The sequence below is a fragment of the Mesoplodon densirostris genome, chromosome 3 (genome assembly GCF_025265405.1).
Source record: "Mesoplodon densirostris isolate mMesDen1 chromosome 3, mMesDen1 primary haplotype, whole genome shotgun sequence".
NCBI classification, from domain to species: Eukaryota; Metazoa; Chordata; class Mammalia; order Artiodactyla; family Ziphiidae; genus Mesoplodon; species Mesoplodon densirostris.
Window position 1 is genome coordinate 68,623,857 of NC_082663.1, and position 22,802 is coordinate 68,646,658.

At 36.2% G+C, this 22,802-nt stretch overlaps 1 protein-coding gene across 2 annotated transcripts in view; it reads right to left on the reverse strand.

The window, feature by feature from the left end:
* The window catches only part of EDIL3 (EGF like repeats and discoidin domains 3), a 443,986-nt gene that overhangs the window by 21,854 nt on the left and 399,330 nt on the right, over positions 1-22,802 (reverse strand). The gene's annotated exons all lie outside the window — the stretch shown is intronic.

The following is a 22,802-nucleotide window of genomic DNA, read 5'->3' on the forward strand; positions in this document are numbered from 1 at the left end:
CAGAGGCGGGGCCAAATCCAAAGCTGAGACCCAGGAGCTGTGAGAACAAAGAAGAGAAAGGGAAACCTCTCCCAGCAGCCTCAGAAGCAGCGGATTAAAGCTCCACAATCAACTTGATGTACCCTGCATCTGTGGAATACATGAATAGACAACAAATCATCCCAAATTGAGGAGCCAGGAGTCAGTGCTGTGCCTCTGAGGTGGGAGAGCCAACTTCAGGACACTGGTCCACAAGAGACCTCCCAGCTCCACATAATATCAAATGGCGAAAATCTTCCAGAGATCTCCATCTCAACACCAGCACCCAGCTTCACTCAACGACCAGCAAGTGACAGTGATGGACACCCTATGCCAAACAACTAGCAAGACAGGAACACAACGCCACCCGTTAGCAGAGAGGTGGCCTAAAATCATAAAAAGTCTGCAGACACCCCAAAACACACCACCAGACGTGGACCTGCCCACCAGAAAGACAAGATCCAGCCTCATCCACCAGAACACAGGCACTAGTCCCCTCCACCAGGAAGCCTACACAACCCACTACACCAACCTTAGCCACTGGGGACAGACACCAAAAACAACGGGAACTACGAACCTGCAGCCTGCAAAAAGGAGACCCCAAACACAGTAACATAAGCAAAATGAGAAGACAGAAAAACACACAGCAGGAGAAGGAGGAAAATAAAAACCCACCAGACCTAACAAATGAAGAGGTAATAGGCAGTCTACCTGAAAAAGAATTCAGAAAAATGATGGTAAAGATGATCCAAGATTCTATCTCCCAGATCCAAAATCTTGGAAATAGAATAGACAAAATGCAAGAAACAGTTAACAAGGACCTAGAAGAACTAAAGATGAATCAAGCATCGATTAAAAACACAATAAATGAAATAAAAAATACTCTAGATGGGATCAATAGCAGAATAACTGAGGCAGAAGAACGGATAAGTGAGGTGGAAGATAAAATAGTGGAAATAACTGCTGCACAGCAAAATAAAGAAAAAAGAATGAAAAGAACAGAGGACAGTCTCAGAGACCTCTGGGACAACATTAAATGCACCAACATTCGAATTATAGGGGTTCCAGAAGAAGAAGAGAAAAAGAAAGGGACTGAGAAAATATTTGAAGAGATTATAGTTGAAAACTTCCCTAATATGGGAAAGGAAATAGTTAATCAAGTCCAGGAGGCACAGAGAGTCCCATACAGAATAAATCCAAGGAGAAATACACCAAGACACATATTAATCAAACTGTCAAAAATTAAACACAAAGAAATCATATTAAAAGCAGCAAGGCAAAAACAACAAATAACACACAAGGGAATCCCCATCAGGATAACAGCTGATCTCTCAGCAGAAACTCTACAAGCCAGAAGGGAGTGGCAGGACATAATTAAAGTGATGAAAGAGAAAAACCTGCAACCAAGATTACTCTACCCATCAAGGATCTCATTCAGATTTGATGGAGAAATTAAAACGTTTACAGACAAGCAAAAGCTGAGAGAGTTCAGCACCACCAAACCAGCTTTACAACAAATGCTAAAGGAACTTCTCTAGGCAAGAAACACAACAGAAGGAAAAGACCTACAATAACAAACCCAAAACAATTAAGAAAATGGGAATAGGAACATACATATTGATAATTACCATAAATGTAAATGGATTAAATGCTCCCACCAAAAGACACAGACTGGCTGAATGGATACAAAAACAAGACCCACATATATGCTGTCTACAAGAGACCCACTTCAGACCTAGGAACACATACAGACTGAAAGTGAGGGGATGGAAAAAGATATTCCATGCAAATGGAAACCAAAAGAAAGCTGGAGTAGCAATTATCATATCAGACAAAATAGACTTTAAAACAAAGACTACTAGAAGAGACAAAGAAGGACAGTACATAATGATCAAGGGATCGATCCAAGAAGAAGATATAACAATTGTAGATATTTATGCACCCAACATAGGAGCACCTCAATACATAAGGCAAATACTAACAGCCATAAAAGGAGAAATCGACAGTAACACAATCATAGTAGGGGACTTTAACACCCCACTTTCACCAATGGACAGATCATCCAAAATGAAAATAAATAAGGAAACACAAGCTTTAAATGATACATTAAACAAGATGGACTTAATTGATATTTATAGGACATTCCATCCAAAAACAACAGAATACACATTTTTCTCAAGTGCTCATGGAACATTCTCCAGGATAGATCATATCTTGGGTCACAAATCAAGCCTTGGTAAATTTAAGAAAATTGAAATTGTATCAAGTATATTTTCCGACCACAATGCTATTAGACTAGATATCAATTACAGGAAAAGAGCTGTAAAACATACAAACACATGGAGGCTAAACAATACACTACTTAATAACGAAGTGATCACTGAAGAAATCAAAGAGGAAATTAAAAAATACCTAGAAACAAATGACAATGGAGACACGATGACCCAAAACCTATGGGACGCAGCAAAAGCAGTTCTAAGAGGCAAGTTTATAGCAATACACTCCCACCTTAAGAAACAGGAAACATCTCGAATAAACAACCTAACCTTGCACCTAAAGCAATTAGAGAAAGAAGAACAAAAACATCCCAAAGTTAGCAGAAGGAAAGAAATCATAAAAATCAGATCAGAAATAAATGAAAAAGAAATGAAGGAAACGATAGCAAAGATCAATAAAACTAAAAGCTGGTTCTTTGAGAAGATAAACAAAATTGATAAACCATTAGCCAGACTCATCAAGAAAAAAAGGGAGAAGACTCAAATCAATAGAATTAGAAATGAAAAAGGAGAAGTAACAACTGACACTGCAGAAATACATAGGATCATGAGAGATTACTACAAGCAACTCTATGCCAATAAAGTGGACAACCTGGAAGAAATGGACAAATTCTTAGAAATGCACAACCTGCCAAGACTGAATCAGGAAGAAATAGAACATATGAACAGACCAATCACAAGCACTGAAATTGAAACTGTGATAAAAAATCTTCCAACAAACAAAAGCCCAGGACTAGATGGCTTCACAGGTGAATTATATCAAGCATTTAGAGAAGAGCTAACACCTATCCTTCTCAAACTCTTCCAAAATATAGCAGAGGGGCGAACACTCCCAAACTCATTCTACGAGGCCACCATCACCTTGATACCAAAACCAGACAAGGATGTCACAAAGAAAGAAAACTACAGGCCAATATCACTGATGAACATAGATGCAAAAATCCTCAACAAAATACTAGCAAACAGAATCCAACAGCACATTAAAAGGATCATACACCATGATCAAGTGGGGTTTATTCCAGGAATGCAAGGATTCTTCAATATACACAAATCAATCAACGTGATACACCATATTAACAAATTGAAGGAGAAAACCCATATGATCATCTCAATAGATGCAGAGAAAGCTTTCGACAAAATTCAACACCCATTTATGATAAAAACCCTGCAGAAAGTAGGCATAGAGGGAACTTTCCTCAACATAATAAAGGCCATATATGACAAACCCACAGCCAGCATCATCTTCAATGGTGAAAAACTGAAACCATTTCCACTAAGATCAGGAACAAGACAAGGTTGCCCACTCTCACCACTCTTATTCAACATAGTTTTGGAAGTTTTAGCCACAGCAATCAGAGAAGAAAAGGAAATAAAAGGAATCCAAATCGGAAAAGAAGAAGTAAAGCTGTCGCTGTTTGCAGATGACATGATACTATACATAGAGAATCCTAAAGATGCTACCAGAAAACTACTAGAGCTAATCAATGAACTTGGTAAACTTGCCGGATACAAAATTAATGCACAGAAATCTCTGGCATTCCTATACACTAATGATGAAAAATCTGAAAGTGAAATCAAGGAAACACTCCCATTTACCATTGCAACAAAAAGAATAAAATATCTAGGAATAAACCTACCTAAGGAGACAAAAGACCTGTATGCAGAAAATTATAAAACACTGATGAAAGAAATTAAAGATGATACAAATAGATGGAGAGATGTACCATGTTCTTGGATTGGAAGAATCAACATTGTGAAAATGACTTTACTCCCCAAAGCAATCTACAGATTCAATGCAATCCCTATCAAATACCACTGGCATTTTTCACAGAACTAGAACAAAAAATTGCACAATTTGTATGGAAACACAAAAGACCCCGAATAGCCAAAGCAATCTTGAGAACGAAAAATGGAGCTGGAGGAATCAGGCTCCCTGACTTCAGACTATACTACAAAGCTACAGTAATCAAGACAGTATGGTACTGGCACAAAAACAGAAAGATAGATCAAGGGAACAGGATAGAAAGCCCAGAGATAAACCCACACACATATGGTCACCTTATCATTGATAAGGGAGGCAGGAATGTACAGTGGAGAAAGGACAGTCTCTTCAATAAGTGGTGCTGGGAAAACTGGATAGGGACATGTAAAAGTATGAGATTAGATCACTCCCTAACACCATACACACAAATAAGCTCAAAATGGATTAAAGACCTAAATGTAAGGCCAGACACTATCAAACTCTTAGAGGAAAACATAGGCAGAACACTCTATGACATAAATCACAGCAAGATCCTTTTGGACCCACCTCCTAGAGAAATGGAAATAAAGACAAAAATAAACACATGGGACCTAATGAAACTTAAAAGCTTTTGCACAGCAAAGGAAACCATAAACAAGACTAAAAGACAACCCTCAGAATGGGAGAAAATATTTGCAAATGAAGCAACTGACAAAGGATTAATCTCCAAAATTTATAAGCAGCTCATGCAGCTCAATAACAAAAAAACAAACAACCCAATCCAAAAATGGGCAGAAGACCTAAATAGACATTTCTCCACAGAAGATATACAGACTGCCAACAAACACATGAAAGGATGCTCAACATCTTTACTCATCAGAGAAATGCAAATCAAAACTACAATGAGATATCATCTCACACCAGTCAGAATGGCCATCATCAAAAAATCTAGAAACAATAAATGCTGGAGAGGGTGTGGAAAAAAGGGAACACTCTTGCACTGCTGGTGGGAATGTGAATTGGTACAGCCGCTATGGAGAACGGTATGGAGGTTCCTTAAAAAACTACAAATAGAACTACCATATGAGCCAGCAATCCCACTACTGGGCATATACCCTGAGAAAACCATAATTCAAAAAGAGACATGCACCAAAATGTTCATAGCAGCCCTATTCACAATAGCCCGGAGTTGGAAACAACCTAAGTGTCCATCATGATGGATGAATGGGTAAAGAAGATGTGGCACATATATACAATGGAATATTACTCAGCCATAAAAAGAAATGAAATTGAGCTATTTGTAATGAGGTGGATGGACCTAGAGTCTGTCATACAGAGTGAAGTAAGTCAGAAAGAGAAAGACAAATACTGTATGCTGACACATATATATGGAATTTAAGAAAAAAAATGTCATGAAGAACATAGGGGTAAGACAGGAATAAAGACACAGACCTACTAGAGAATGGACTTGAGGATATGGGGAGGGGGAATGGTAAGCTGTGACAAAGTGAAAGAGCAGCATGGACATATATACACTACCAAACGTAAGGTAGATAGCTAGTGGGAAGCAGCCGCATAGCACAGGGAGATCAGCTCGGTGCTTTGTGACCGCCTGGAGGGGTGGGATAGGGAGGGTGGGAGGGAGACAGAAAAGGGAGGGGATATGGGAACATATGTATATGTATAACTGATTTAATTTGTTATAAAGCAAAAAAAAAAATTTCAGTTACAACTTGAATTAATGTGCTGATTTAAAGTCTTATGAAAAATTTCACAGAATTAGTATGCACAAATGATGTTAAATATAATATTTATCCATATGAATAGTGCTTATAAGAGGCTTCATTTGTTTCTGATGCTATGACTAGATTATTAATATGCTTTAGGCTAAGCTGCATTTTAAGTTATATCCTGCTTTGCCTTATATTGGAGCATTCCAAAAATCAAAACTTTTCATTAAAAAAGCAAAATAAAAATTGGTTTAAAATGTATAGAAAATTGTGTTTTAAAAGTTTCAGTAAGTGGTGTAAATCTACATCACGTTTTAAAAAATCTTATTGGAAGTTTTGCACTTCGTGAAACTTCTGTTAGTGACTGGATATAAAAAGTTTGAACCTATAGTTTGAGTCTTTTATCTGACATAGACTCTAGCTATTATTCAGTGAATTCAATTTCTAGGAAAATTTACCAGTACCCTGAAACCATTTCATGATTGAATGGCTGGGATATCATTCCTGATGGTTTTCTCTGCGATCAATTCCACTAAACCAATGAAAATCTGTAACAAAATTAGCCTAGATATAAGTACATTCTTTCAGATGTAATAAGGAAACAAGAAACAAGTATCCAGGTAAATTTCAATATTCTAGGAAACATTCCTTGGAAAATAGTGCATATTGAGAATCACATTCTAAAAAGTACACCAAAGCGGGGGAAAAGGCTTTTGTTGGAAAGAGTATTGTTAACAAGAGTCTACATTGATTATCAGTCTGCAGAAGAATAAGCTGGGGAATGAGTCCGCACTATAGTACATCCCAACAGTGCTGCAGCAAAAATCCTCATTGGCAGAAAGGAATAGGAAGCTGTCAAAATGTCTTCTAACCCAAAGCATCTTGAATAAAACAACTGCCCTCCAAACGTGCAGATGAGGTAAGGCCATAGCCAACAGAAACAATTTGTCAGCAGGCGAACATTTCTGTATAGTTCAGGATTGTTGAATCTAGTATAGTCATAGTGTTTGCACATACACGTCATTCCAGTAAGTGTTGTCCAGTTCATACAACTTTGTGTAATATAAGTGGGCAGTGAAAGATTAACTTTATCCAAGGTGGCGGGGTGGGGGGTGGGGGTTTAATCTTTGCCCTCAGCTCCTGGGATGATAATCTCTATAAACCCTTGGAAAATCCTGCATGATAAGAGTGTCTTTGTGTACATGGGGGTCTTGGGTCACACAAGATAGCCCATGATAACAATGTGATGTATGGTGGGGGCTGTAAGCCACCTTGACCCACTGGAGGGCTGGAGACTAAACTCAGCCACGCAGGTGTTCAACCATGTCTATATGATTAAGCGTCAATAAAAACTCTGACCATCAAGGCTGAGGTGAGCTTCCCTGGTTGGCGATACATGATTGCTGAGAGGAATTACCACTGTCCAAGCCTCCACGGAGAGAGCAACTGAAAGCTCATGTTTTGAATTCTCCCGGATTTTGCCCCAAATGCCTCTTCTCTTGGATGACTTTTATCTGTATCCTTTCACTGCCATAAACTGTAACTATGAATATAATAGCTTTAAGTGAATTCGGTGAGTCTGTCTAGTGAATTATCAAATCAGAGGTAGTCTTGGAGATCTTGCAACTCTCAACTGATGTCAGGAGCGAGGGTGAATTGGGAACGCCCAACTTTGCACTGAGTAATTGATGTTGAAATGTTATAGGTTCCACAGGGCTTTTTGATATTTGCAACAATCGTTTGTCTGAAAGAATTGTGTCCAACACTTCCTCTACATCATATGCCAGGCCTGCGACAGATATTCAGGCTTCAAAATTAATTGTGAAAAATTTTTTTCTGATTCTTTGAATAAATCCTGACATAACAAGCTATTTAAATGTATTTATCATGGTCCTGTGTACACTTTCTAAATCCTCCACTCTTAGTTTCTACTCTCTATTTTACTCACTTTTCTTAATTTCTAGATGATATTTAATTCTTATGGACATAATATTATAAATACAATAAACAACTGTATTTCTTTAATATTGTTTCTGCAAAGGTTTATACGTTCTTTGGAGAACATTACTTTGGCCTTCTATGGGGATTAATTCAAAATCCCCTGAGAAACTACAGTACAGTTTTCTGAAAGTTACAGAGCATGGTGACATATATAAATAATTCTGTACCATATTTCATACTGGCCACCAATTTTTATCTCTTTCAAAATACTGTTTTGTTCCATAAGCCCTTTTAAAAATCTGGTTTGAGATTTCTTTGCTTCCTAAAGCCCTCAATGAAATTATATAAGGCTTTCAAACTGCCTAACTAAAGATTTGACTTTAAAGGTCCAATTATAGAACACTTTTGTTTGATGGGGGAAGTGAAAAGTAAAACGTGGGGACAAGTTCCATGTCTTTCTTCCACCAGTGCATGAATCATTTTAAACCATTAAAATGAATATATGCATTCTCTGAGAAAATTATTTCCACCCCATGGTTGCTCTCAGGAGATTTCCTGTGGCTCTGAAGCTTGCTCTCTTTTGTAATTATGTTCTAGTAGGTCTTTGGCTTCAAGGAATGCTACATTCCACTGAACCAATCCTGCTTTGCTTCATGCTCCTGGTATATGTAGCTCTCTGATTCTATCCCAAGAAATTTTTTACTAAACCACTTAGAATTTGATGTTCACTTAGAATTCTTGCTGCATTATTTGCCATCTATTGTTCTTTCTGTTAGGCATTTTTTTCAAAATGCACCAATGTGAGATTCTAATAATAATTGCCTCAAAATGCAAGTATGTTGTCTTTTTTTTTCCCCCTACCCTGGCAGTAAAGGGCCTTTTATTGCTTTTCAAATTGTTATACATTCTCCTTCATTTTTCTGTAATTGATGTGAATGCTGGTTGGCTGATATTGAATTCTTGATTGGGAAAGAGAGCTGTGATATCTTTCTGAAATTCCTTGTTTCCTGTGTAATCTGGGGGTTGCAAGTGTTGGGAAAGAAGAGGAAATGGCACAACTTTGGGAGTATTTTTGAGAACATTTAACTGCTGGTCTGTCATAGATGCACTCACATGACGCAAATTGGCATGAGATTAATGGATATAACACTCCACTGTACCATCAACCTCTCTATAACTGACAAGCAAGCATAGGTTATCCTGTGATTCCCTAGTCCACTATGAGTATGACAAGTTGAGCTAAAGAATTGCTAAGAAAATAAACAAATGGGACCTAACCAAATTCAAAAGCTTTTACACAGCAAAGGAAACCATAAACAAAATGAAAAGACAACCTATGGAATGGGAGCAAATATTTGCAAGTGATGCCACCAAGGGATTAATTTTCAAAATATACAAACAGCTTATATAGCTCAATATCAAAAAAACCCCAAACAACCCAATAAAAAATGGGCAGAAGACCTAAATAGACATTCCTCCAAAGAAGACATACAGATGGCCAACAGGCACATGAAAAGATGCTCAACACTGCTACTTATTAGAGAAAACAAATCAAAACTACAATGAGGTACCACCTCACATTGGTCAGAATGGCCATCACCAAAAGTCTACAAACAATGGTTGAGAGAGTATGGAGAAAAGGCAACACTCCTATGCTGTTGGTGGGAATGTAAATTAGTGCAGCCACTATGGAGGACAGTATGGAGGCTCCTTAAAAAACTAAAAATACAGCTGCCATATGATCCATCAATCCCACTCCTGGGCATATATCCAGACGAAACTCTAATTCAAAAAGATACATGCACCTCAATGTTCATAGCAGCACTATTTACAATAGCCAAGACATGGAAGCAACCTAAATGTCCATCGACAGAAGAATGGATAAAAAAGATGTGATGTATATATACAATGGAATATTAGCCATTAAAAAGAATGAAATAAAACCATTTGCAGCAACATGGATGGACCTAGAGATTATCATACTAAGTGAAGTAAGTCACACAGAGAAAGGCAAATATCATATGCTATCACTTATATGTGGAATCTAAAAAAATGATACAAATGAACTTAGTTACAAAACAGAAACAGACTCACAGACATAGAAAACAAATTTACAGTTACCAAAGTAGGGAGGTGGGGGAGGGATAAATTAGGAGTTTGGGATTAGCAGGCACACACTACTATATACAAAATAGACAATCAACAAGATCCTACTGTATACCACAGGGAGCCATACTCAATATCTTGTAATTAACTGTAATGGAAAAGAAAAAGGAACTGCTAAGATTCAACCCAACCAGAGGAGAGGGGGAAGGGGACTGGGGACCGAGTTCCACCTCCATTCCTTCTGTGGTTTTCTAGCATAACCTTTGCACTAAGTAGCTGGAGACCTGGCAGCTTGAAAAGAGCCAGAAGAACTCTCTGAGAAATTCATATGACTTTTGTTAATAGGTCTTGACCCTGGAAAAAGCTCCAGAGAAAAATCAAAGCAAAAGTTTCTAACTCTGTCGACTGGTATCTTCCTTCCCTGCAACTCAACTTGCTGGTATTTTGTATGCTCACTCTAAAAGTCAGTAGGTAGGACACACTACCATATTTAAATTCTTTTATGATGAAAGTCTCCTTAAGTAACAAGAATATCCTAGGAAATATATCACATAGCATGATTGCCTATAAAGATTTATGAAACCTAAAATATGACATTCTAAACTGTGGCTATATATTTAAACTATCTGCTTTCTAGCCACTCAGATTTTGACTGCCATAAGAAATATTCCCACCGAAAAAACAGAACTGGAAAAAAATCTCTGCTTTTCAAAGATATCTCCAGGAGGTATTACAAAGAGTAGTCAGAGAGTAAGGCCATCTAATTTTTCTTTTTTATTCTAACATCAGAAATGTGGAAATGTCTTTCCCCTTTTCTATAAAAGTACAGAACATCCTTCTTCTCTATTGAAGCTCAGTGCTCATCTTTCAGAATTTCCTAAATCATACCAGGCATTTTGCATTTTATCAGAACAATATGTGGTGTGACTTTAACCCCTTTATAGTAGCCATCTAAATGATCTGGCAGTAGAGAAATTGGTATCTGATAATTTCCACCCCACATTAGGAACCTCTTCATCACTGTATGTCTCTTTGAAAAGCTTCACCCTATCTTGGTCAGAAATGACTTAGTACAGAGCTATATGTATGAGCACAGCAGTGATTTAAGCATCCAGCCACGTGTCTTCTAAGATAAAATGGTACTGAGGAGAAAGGAGTGTTAGGGAGTGGGAGAAGATCATCCTGGAGATGCATGAGGAGGTGGCAGAGGGGAAACTCAGAGCCGAAGCAGAGTGTGTGTGTGTGTGTGTGTGTGTGTGTGTGTGTGTGTGTGTGTGTGTGTGTGTCTAGGCACAGAAATAAGGCATTTTCCTTTCTCTTCTCCCCTGTGCATTCTCAGGAGACCAGCTGATCCAGCTGGGAAATTGGGGAGATCTTTAATGGAGATAGGGCTGTAAGATATAACATATGGGATATACATATACTAAAAAAATTCACTGTTCATCTGAAATTCTAATTAACAGGTGTCGTGTATTTTATTTGCTAAGTCTGGCAACCCTACGTGAAGAGCACAGGGAATCCTGGCCCTAAGCTGAGCCTGTGCAAACTCTGCTTTGCTCTGAGCTGAATCCTGAGACTTGTTGTCTCAATGAGCTAAGGGTATACTGATTATTAAAATACACTTTATATCAGGAGGGAAAAGTCAACTTTGCTGTTACTTATAGATATTGATGAACTACCAAAAAGAAGAAAAGTACAATACTGTATGTAAAGGTAACATTTTCACTCACTCAGGAGGAATGCTTCTCTTTATTATTAATGTTTCATTTATCTGTACAAAATTAATTTTGTTTCTAGTTTTATTGGAAAGTAGGACATTAATTTCTATGTTCGGTCTTCTGGGGTTTGGTAATCTGTTCATAGTTGCAGAAAAACTGGGAGGAATGCCCTTTCATGCAGATATGATTTCTGGATTCATCTTTTATTTTTTAAAGTTATCTTTTAATCAGCTTTGTGTTTCAAATTATACCAGAAGCTTTATAATGATGAGAAATGCATTGCCTCTTTAATAAGGGACCCAAGAGGTTTTGTACAGATGTGTGTCTCAAGAGTGCACCATACATATTAATATGTTTTTTCTTTGAGTTCTAACAAAAGGAAGTACGTGAGAATCACTGCCAAATGGGTCATTTTATAGGATGGGACAGATTCAGAAATCCTTTTATGGTTTCCAGTAAACATGGAACTGTGACAGGTATCTTTTATTCTTTTTCAGATTTAAACTATGAAAGAGTAGACATGAATATTAATTCTTTTTAAAAATTAAAGTTAGTCTTTATTATCTCCTTAAAGGAAAAAAAATGCATATGTGTATATAAAATCTCAATAGAGAATATACTTTAAAAGATATCACTTTGGTTGAAGTTAATGAGGGCAAATATCTTTCCTTGTTTTAAAACTTTGGTATTTTACTCTTTCATTTTGAAAGTATTAAAGTAAAGACTTAATTGCTCATGTATTGCAGCTGATGGTGTGATGGTGGATAGGAAAATTGGCACGTGTACCATGGATGATGTCCTTGAGGAGTTTTTTATCTTCAAAATATATTAAACAGTCAAAATATTCATTGCTTGGTAATTACTTAGAAATGAAATGGATTCATATTTTTTGCTGTATTCTAGCCAAAAGTCAGTGCATAGTTCCAACAACCAAAATAATGACATGGTTTCTGTCTTAAACTGATTAAGCACTCATTTTCATAGTAGGAATGATAACATTCACATTAAATAATTAATGTGAATGATTAGATTTACATTAAATTCACATGTGAATGTGAATTAAATGTGATTCACATTAAATAATACTTTGTAATTCTTCTAGTAAAAATAATAAAAATTTTTCTCAGCTAAGTTCTGCTTTAATCAGCTTCATCACTGCCTTTTAATGAATAATAACATACTTGAATTTTCAACAATTTATTAAAGTTCGATAGCCTTGACCATTCTACTGGGGGCCTATCACCATTCAGTATATATATATATATTTACTTTTGTTGAAACTTTTGTAAATTCACAGCACTCAAAAGTTGGCCTTTTGCCTCTCCTCCAAACAATACTTTTTATATCTTATAAATAACAGCCATACAAAATCTACGGGATGCAGCAAAAGCAGTTTCTTAGAGGGAAGTTCATAGAAATACAGGCCTTCCTCAAAAAACAAGAAAAATCTCAAATAATAAACAACCTAATATACCACCTAAAATAATTAGAAAAAGAACAAACAAAATCTAAAGTCATCAGAAAGAAGGAAATAATAAAGATCAGAGAGGAAATAAATAAAATAAAGATTTAAAAAACAATAGAAAAAAATCAATAAAACCAAGAGCCGGTTCTTTGAAAGGGTAAACAAAATTGACAAACCTCTGGCTAGGCTCACCAAGAAGAAATGAGAGGACTCAGATAGACAAAATAAGAAATGAAAAAGAAGAAATAACAACTGATACCACAGAAATGCAAAAAAAAAATCCCAAAAGAATACAATGAACAATTTATATGCCAAAAAAATTCGACAACCTAGAAGAAATGGACAAGTTTCTAGAAACATACAGCCCATCAAAATTGAATCAAGAAGAAATAGATAATTTGAACAGACTGATAATTAGAAGTAAAATAGAATCTGTAATTAAACATCTTCCTACAAAAAGAAGTCCAGAACCAGATGGCTTCACAGGCAAATTCTACCAAACATACAAAGAAGAACTTATACTGATCCTTCTCAAAAGTCTTCCAAAAGACTGAAGAGGAGGGAACACTCCCAAAGACATTCTATGAAGCCACCATCACCCTGATACCAAAACCAAAGACACTACCAAAAAAAGAAAATTACATGCCAATACCTTTCTTTGATGAATATAGATACAAAAATTCTCAACAAAATATTAGCAAACTGAATCCAACAACACATGAAAAGATCATACACCATGACCAAGTTGGATTGATCCCAGGTTCACAAGGATGGTTCAATGTATACAAATCAATTAATGTGATATACCACATCAACAAAAGAAAAAACAAAAACCACATGATCATCCCAATAGACATAGAAAAAGCATTTGATAAAATTCAACATCCATTCACTATAAAAACTCATACCAGAGCGGGTATAGCGGGAACATATCTCAATAAAAGCTATTTATGACAAACCCACAGCCAATATAATACTCAACAGTGAAAATCTGAAAGCCTTCCTGCTAAAATCTTGAACAGGACAAGGATGCTCACTCTCACCACTTCTATTCAACATAGTATTGGAAGTCCTAGCCACAGCAATCAGGCAAGAAAAAGAAAGGGATCTAAATTGGAAGGGAAGAAGTAAAAGTGTCATTATATGCAGATGACATGATACTACATATAGAAAACCCTAAAGGCTCCACACAAAAACTACTAGAATTGATAAATGAATTCAGCAAGGGAGCAGGATACAAGATTAACATACAGCAATCAGTTGCATTTCTTTACACTAATGAGAAAGGGGTTGTAGAAAAACAATCCCTTTTAAAAATCATATGCAAAAAAATAAAATCCTTAGGAATAAACCTGACCAAGGAGGTGAAAGACTTATATGCTGAGAAATATAAAACATTAATAAAGGAAACTGCAGATGATTAAGGGAAATGGAAAGATATCCTATGCTCTTGGATTGGAAGAATTAATTTTGTTAAAATGGCTGTACTATCCAAAACTATCTACAAATTTAATGTGATCCCTATAAAATTACCCATGACATTTTTCACAGAACTAGAACAAATAATCCTAAAATATATGTGGAACCAATAAAAGACCCAGAATTGCCAAAGCAATCCTGAGGAAACAGAACAAAGCAGGAGGCATAACCCTCCCAGACTTCAGACAATACTGCAATGCTACAGTAATCAAAACAGCATGGTGTTGACACAAAAACGAACATATGGGTCAATGGAATAGAATAGAGAGCCCAGAAGTAAACCCACACACCCTCTTCAACAAAGGAGGCAAGAATACACAGTGGAGAAAAGACAGTGTCTTCAGCAAGTGCTTTTGGGAAAGTTGGATAGCCGCATGTAAATCAATGAAGTTAGAACAGACCCTCACACCATACACAAAAATAAACTCGAAATGACTTAAAGATTTAAATATAAGATATGACACCAGAAAACTCCTAGCAGAGAATATAGGCAAAACATTCTCTGACATAAATTGTACCAGTGTTTTTCTTAGGTCAGTCTTCCAAGGCAATAGAGATAAAAACAAAAATAAACAAATGGGACCTAATCAAACTTAAAAGCTTTTGCACAGAAAGGAAACCATAAACAAAATGAAAAGACAACCTATAGACTGGGACAAAATATTTACAAATGATGTGACCAAAAAGGGATTAATTTCCAAAATACACAAATAACCCATATAACTCAGTAACAAAAAACCAAACAACCCAATCAAAAAATGGGTAGAAGACCTAAATAGACATTTTTCTGAAGAAGATATACATATGGCCAGCAGGCACATGAAAAGATGTTCAACATCACTAATTATTAGAGAGATGCAAATCAAAACTATAATGAGGTACTACCTCACACTGGTCAGAATGGCCATCATTAAAATGTCTACAAATAACAAATGCTAGAGAGGGTGTGGAGAAAAGGGAACCCTCTTACGCTGTTGGTGGGAATGTAAGTTGGTGCAGCCACTATGGAGGACATTATGGAGATTCCTCAAAAAACTAAAAATAGAGTTGCGATATCCAACAATCCCACTCCTGGGCATATATCTGGACAAAACTATAATTCAAAAAGTTACATGCACCTCTATGTTCATAGAAACACTATTCACAATAGCCAAGACATGGAAACAACCTAAGTATCCATCGACAGATGAATGGATAAAGAAGATATATATATATATATATATGTATGTGTATATATATATATATATATATATGTACACACACACACACACACACACACACACACAATGGAATACTACTCAGCCATAAAAAAGAATGAAGTAATGCCATTTTCAGTAACATGGATGGACCTAGAGATTATCATACTAAGTGAAGTAAGTCAGAAAGAGAAAGACAAATACCATACGATATCACGTATATGTGGAATCTAAAATATGACACAAATGAACCTATCTATAAGACAGAAACAGACTCATAAATATAGAGAACAGACTTGTGGTTGTCAAGGGGGAGGGGGCTGAAGGAGGGGTGGATTGGGAGTTTGGTATTAGCAGATGCAAACATCATATCAATATGTAGAATGGATAAACAACAAGGTCCTACTGCATAGCATAGGGAACTATATTCAATATCCTGTGATAGACCATAATGGAAAAGAATATAAAAAAGAATGTGTATGTGTGTGTGTGTGTGTGTGTGTGTGTGTGTGTGTGTGTTTATATGTAAAAAATTTTTTTAAAATAAGATACAAATATATATTGTACAGCACAGGGAATATAGCCAATATTTTTAATTACTTTAAATGGACTATAATCTATAAAAATATCAAATCACTATGTTGTACACCTAAAACTAAAAAATATATATTTTTTTATGTTTTAATATTTTTAATTGATGCATAGGGTCATAGTTGGTTTGACACTTGATAGTCCTCATGGTAGTGATACAAGCATGAACTAAAGAAAAAGTAATTCTTTTCCACTGAGGAATATTCTCATTATGCAGCTGTGTCTCAAAATATGGAAGTCAAACATAAACATTAGATATCCAGAATTTTCAGTAAGGAAATTTTTATTAATTTTTGATGAGTGATGGTGGTTTAGAAAGACAAAAATTAGGAAACTTTAAGGTTTCTGGTATTTGAGTATTGGAAAAATTAAGGCCATAAAGCAGGCAATAATAAAAACAATTTTATTTATGAACATTTCACTTGAATAACTAATATATTCCTTGTGTTTTTCACATATATTTTTATGTTCATGCAGAAACATCTGTTAACTAGAAAGACTATATTGTTTCAAATATTAAGGTAGTTTATCAAATTTTTTGAAAATAAAGAAGTTGAGTTTTCAAGACATATAATTAACACAAAGAAAAAACATATATTTGTTCCTCATTACTGCACTTCTCTGTATTATTTTCTCTTTTCTGCATAAACTTTGATCTTATTGAGAATGATGTTTCATAGCATCTGTGCTGGATGTTTTCTGTCACTAAATATGAGTCATAGTGGCAGGGATGTTTTTCTTCCTCCAACTCACCCCCAAATTGATGAGTTTTATGGATTTTGTGCCTGATGTTTGATTTTTCTTTTTAGTACCTGATGATATGTCCTTAGACTAGCACTCTGCTTTTGCTTTTTGTTTTAAATAAAGATTAAAAAATCCAAATTCCTTCTAAGAAATTTAAACACTTCATTGGCCAGAATTAACCATATATTTTACATTGCTAGTTTTAATATTATAGATTGTGAGCTGACTTCAAAATTGATCCTTGAAGAAAGGCAACTAGGTTTCTAATTCTGTCTCCAAATAAACCTAATGTCTTTTTAAAATTAATGAGCTCCTTCAGATACATTGGCTTCTGATGGTTCCTGTGGCTAGTCTGTCACTCTAGCTTGTCTTTTATTTCTAGCATGCAGATAGTTACTTGATTCTACACTTGTAGTTCTTTAAGTTAAATACTAACCCTCTCCCTGCTCAACTTCATTCCATAAGCTCCATTTCCTGTTCCTCTTCCTTTCCTGCTCTTAAACCCTTCTTCACCCTAGGTTCAGGAACAAACATCTTTGTGTAGGCAGGCCATTTGGAGGTCATGTTAAACATGGAAATGGAAATACAGGTCACCTTATAGCTGATCCAGCCCTGTTTGCCTCTAGACTTGCAACCAGTCTTCTGCCTTGTTTCTGACCCAAAGCCCCCACTTCACAACTGACTCTGAGTCCCCATTATGTTCTTTGTGCACCTTACCAACTGCTTTCACACTACTCACTGGTGATAATATGCTGCTTTCCGAATTTAAATTTGTTCAATGTGTCTGCCCTTTCCCGATCCAACAGGCAGATCTAGGTCTGCAAACAACATTTGATGAATCAATTCTTCTCTGCTGGAATATTTCTTGAGATGCAGCCTTCTTGGTCAGAGGCCTTAGCAAAATTTACAGGGATTCCATTCTATTTTTGGCAAGATCATGCACTATAAAAGCTATATAAGGAATTACAGGATTTCCTTGAATTTTGCAGTTGGTGTATGTATTGAAATAACTGAACTTATTTTCTTTTAATCCCTGAATTCCATGCAGTTTTTATTGCATTAAAAATAGAATTGTGACGTTAACTATTTACCTCTGTCTATCTACTCCTGGGCAGAGCTATTTCATACAATTTAAAATTTAAAAGGGTGAGCTCATCATTGAACTTTATTCTCTGCCAAAATGGAAATATTCTCAGGTGTTGTCCTAAGTTCCAAAGTCCAGTAACACCCACATTTATGTGAACATAGGCAATTTTGTATTCTTTACACCAACTGTATCCTAGTCAGGTCCCATAATATTGAATTACGACAAGGAAGAAAGCAGATAAAATTTTAAATAACAGTTGATACCAGATGGCGTTTTTTAAAATAACACTGTCCTTATTTTTAGACAACGTTGAAACTATATCCTTGTTTCTTTAACTTCCAATTAAGTCACTCACCAGATCCCTAAGTAAGTACACTACCGTGACTACATTACAGATCTCTAGCAAATAGAGGCACAACTCACTTGCTATTTTTGAATTTGAGTGTTTTGTGTAAAGTCAATTAGTTCTTGGAAATTGCTTTCAGAAAAGCAGCTTCTTTTCTTTCCCTCCCTGCCTTACTGGAAAACAGCAAAAGGACTCTGAGTGGATGAGACTAAGGGTTTCCATGCAAGATTGAGAGATCTGTCCTTGATCTTGCTATTCAGAAACATGTGGCTGGTCCTCCTTGAAAGACAATTCACCCCCTTTCATTTTCCCCTCCTAGCATCCTCCTTACCAATTGCCACTGAGGATCCCATTTATTTACTTCCTAGAGCATTCTTCAGATTCTAAATTTCTGATCCAGATCAAATTTCAAAAGAACAGCATGGGTATTGATTACTGGACTGATGTCTTATTCAGTCTGCTTCACTGATGAGCTGGACTTTTGAGGCTTTAAATGTTCAAATTTAATTTCAGCTACCTGATAGTGCTAGCATCAGCAGGAAGGACAGCATGTCCTGTGGCATCTGTAATTACTCTTGGATTTGAATATATCCTCCAATACAGATTTGGAGGCTTTATTAATGAGGGTTATGCTGCTGTTTCTCTTTTTCACACTGATGTTGAGAAAAAAAAGTAGAGAAGGACCAGGAATTCTTTTTTTTTCTATTGGAGAGTCACGAACTTTTTGAAATGGACATCTATGTGCTAGCTCTTTCCTAGAGTTGTTTTATGAAATGATACATTGGGTAGATGATATTTTGATTCTTTTTTTTTTTTTTTTTTTTTTTTGCGGTACGCGGGCCTCTCACTGTTGTGGCCTCTCCCATTGCGGAGCACAGGCTCCGGACGCGCAGGCTCAGCGGCCATGGCTCACGGGCCCAGCCGCTCTGCGGCATGTGGGATCTTCCTGGACCGGGGCACGAACCCGCGTCCCCTGCATCGGCAGGCGGACTATCAACCACTGCGCCACCAGGGAAGCCCGATATTTTGATTCTTCAAAACAAGCTGACTGAATCAGTTTTTTCACCTTTCCTGAGCTCCTTATTAGACTGGGAGTTCTTTGAGCCACTATGTCATATTCAGACTCCCCCCTGCCCCTGCCCCATACATCTAGCATAGAGTAGACAATAACTGCTAAACACACATGTCACATTCTCCTAGATGCTTTCCCACATAATCTGTGTTCCTAACTACTTAAATCTATTTAAACTTAAAATTTGTTTTATAGCTAATACCTGTTTACTTTCTGATGTTCATAAGAGAGTTGGCAAACATATTAAAATTTAAACTTAGTTTTGGAAACACTGATTCATATTGACTTCCACTGACAAATTAGAGGCCAACCAAAGTCCTGAAGAATTATAATGTAATAAATTCCACTCACACTAGAAAAATACAAAACTACATTTAGTTTCAAAAGCTTAATTTGAGTTTTGGTATCAATTCGAATCATCTTTCCCACACTTACTTATTATTTAAATTAGCTGGGATTTCTGTAAACATTTAAATTCCCAGTTCCTCCCCAGAGAGTCTGAAGCAGGGCCCAGAAATCTATATTTCATTCTTTCTTTTTTCTTTAAATATTTATTTATATATTTGGCTGTATTTGGTCTTAGTTGAAGCATGCAGGATCTTTCACTGCAGCACATGGGCTTAGTTGCCCTGCAGCATGTGGGATCTTAGTTCCCCAACCAGGGATCAAACCTGTGTTCCCTGCATTGGAAGGCAGATTCTCAACCACTGGACCATCAGGAAAGTCCCTGTACTTCTTAACTAGCTCCCCCATGAGTCTGTTATGATCAGACAATTTTGGTAACCACTGAATTAGAGAATTCCAAGATGTTGCAGAATAGTTCTTGATGAATATGTGGAATTCTTCTTTTTAAGAATCAATAAAAAACAAGGTTTGGGATTTTCTTTTACAGAAAACCCAGAGTAAAGTTGTAATTTTTTAGCTTATGCTTTTAAAAAACCTGGGTAATTTCAGGGGGAGAGACAAAATAGACTATTACCAGCATTTTTTCTCTTCTCCCAAAGAAGAAAGTTCCCATGGTGTAAACTCAGGTTTACTTAAACAACATGACATTATGACTAATATATTGGTTAAGAAAACCCATTTTCATTTCTAAGTTTTCCATATAAGTACTTTTCCTGAAATTTATTATTGTTTTACTTTGACTTCTAACCTTAAAAAGTAAATGCAGAAAATGTCTGTCAAATTTTGCAATTTTCCTGCTAACTGCAGTGAAACAGCTCCAAGAGTATAAAAACAAATGTCACTTTCATGAGAGCAAAGGAACATTTGGCTTTTAAATAAAAATGTATCTGAATCCATGTTGTAGAGAAATACAAAAGTTAGTTAAATGTTAGAAAATATTGTAGACTAGAAAGAGAAAAGTAAGAATGCAGGGATTGTATTGAGACAGTATCATCACATGCTCAATAACAAAAGATTTAATGTGGAATTTTGTCCAAAAATAGAACACTAAAGTAAATTACAATTCTTATGAAAACTTGGAGAGAGTAATGAGAAAGTGACATCTCAATGAAGAGAACAAGGCACCTTTTTTTCTGCAAGTGACTTCTGCTATGTATGTACATGTACACATACACACACATATATACATGCACATTCATACATATGATTAGCTTTATACTCCTATGTATGTATATAATTTTTCCCTGTCATTGTTTTCTTGGCATTAACCTTGTTTCTGGATCAATTGATACATTAGACTTCCACATCCATACCCCCAAAATCAATTAAAACAATTAAAGCAGTCGCTAAAAACAGAAAGGCATAAAAAAGGAGTTAGAAAACTCTGTGAGAGGGCAGACAGCAGAAGCAGGAAGAACTACAGTTTTGCAGCCTGTGGAATGAAAACCACATTCACAGAAAGCAAGACAAAATGAAAAGGCAGAGAACTATGTACCAAATGAAGGAACAAGATAAGACCCCAGAAAAACAACTAAATGAAGTGGAGATAGGCAACCTTCCAGAAAAAGAATTCAGAATAATGAAGATGATCCAGGACCTCAGAAAAAGAATGGAGACAAAGATCAAGAAGATGCAAGAAATGTTTAACAAAGAGCTAGAAGAATTAAAGAACAAACACCTAGAAGAATTAAAGAACAAACAAACAGATGAACAATACAATAACTGAAATGAAAAATACACTACAAGGAATCAATGGCAGAATAACTGAGGCAGAAGAACGGATAAGAGAACTGGAAGCCAGAATGGTGGAATTCACTGCCGTGGAACAGAATAAAGAAAAAAGAATGAAAAGAAATGAATACAGCCTAAGAGACCTCTGGGACAACACTAAATGCAATGATATTCACATTATAGGGGTCCCAGAAGGAGAAGAGAGAGAGAAATGACCCAAGAAAATATTTGAAGAGATTATAGTCGAAAATTTCCCTAACATGGAAAGCAAAATAGCCACCCAAGTCCAGGAAGCTCAGAGAGTCCTGGGCAGGATAAACCCAAGGAAAAACATGCCAAGACACATAGTAATCAAATTGACAGAAATTAAAGACAAAGAAAAATTATTTAAAGCAACAAGGGAAAAATGACAAATAACATACATGGGAACTCCCATAAGATTAACAGCTGATTTCTCAGCAGAAACTCTAGAAGCCAGAAGGGAGTGGCACGATATACTTAAAGTGATGAAAGGGAAGAACGTACAACCAAGATTACTCTACTCGGCAAGGAACTCATTCAGATTCGACAGAGAAACCAAAAGCTTTACAGACAAGCAAAAACTAAGAGAATTCAGCACAAGCTCTACAACAAATGCTAAATGAGCTTCTCTAGGAAACACAAGAGAAGAAAGGGACATACAAAAACAAACTCAAAACAATTAAGAAAACGGTAATAGGAACATACATATCTATAATTACCATAAATTTGAATGGATTAAATGCTCCAACCAAAAGAAACAGGCTTGCTGAATGGCTACAAAAACAAGACCCATCTATATGCTGTCTACAAGAGACCCACTTCAGATCCAGGGAAACATACAGACTGAAAGTGAGGGAATAGAAAAAGATATTCCATGCAAATGGAAATCAAAAGAAAGCTGGAGTAACAATACTCATATCAGACAAAATAGACTTTAAAATAAAGACTGTTACAAGAGACAAGGAAGGACACAACATAGTATTCAAGGGATCAATCCAAGAAGAAGATATAACAATTATGAATATATATGCACTCAACATAGGAGCACCTCAATACATAAGGCAAATGCTAACAGCTATAAAAGGGGAAATTGACAGTAACACAATAATAGTGAGGGAGTTTAACCTCTCACTTA